Here is a 573-nt window from a genome sequence, read left to right as displayed (position 1 = left end):
ATGATGAATGTAAAATGCAGAATGTAAAAGCTTATAAAACTAGATGCGAAAAGTAAAGAGAACAGGATGATCTAAACAACAATGCAATGAAACATAAATAGAAACTATAGTAATGCAACTAATAAACTAATGCAACGCAAGTAATGAACAGGAAACTAAATGAATGTAAAATAAAAGCAACTAAAATGAAACAGGAATTGAAACAGGACAAACACAAAGCATAAACAAAATTTCTGGGGATGAGCTTGAGCAAGCACTCGATCGAGTGTGCGATCGAGTACAGGGGCGAGTCGGACAGATGCGAGAAACAGAGCAATGCAAACAAAACAGAGCAAGACAAAAGTAAATCAAACAACAACCAAGCAACAAGATTTAGACTAAGAAATCAATAGACAAGGAAGGTCTTGAGGAGGGATTCATGGGCTGGACTAATGATTAAGGTCATCTAACTTGGTCAACAAATCTCAATCAACTTGAGCTAATCTCTAGACAATGATCTCCTAGAACATGTTAATCCACTCTCATGGCAAAAACAATCAAGCTCATATATTTCTAGACTTTTTCTCACAAAGC

Source organism: Camelina sativa, chromosome 11 (assembly GCF_000633955.1).
Source record: "Camelina sativa cultivar DH55 chromosome 11, Cs, whole genome shotgun sequence".
Taxonomy (NCBI): domain Eukaryota; kingdom Viridiplantae; phylum Streptophyta; class Magnoliopsida; order Brassicales; family Brassicaceae; genus Camelina; species Camelina sativa.
This window is presented reverse-complemented; position numbering follows the sequence as displayed.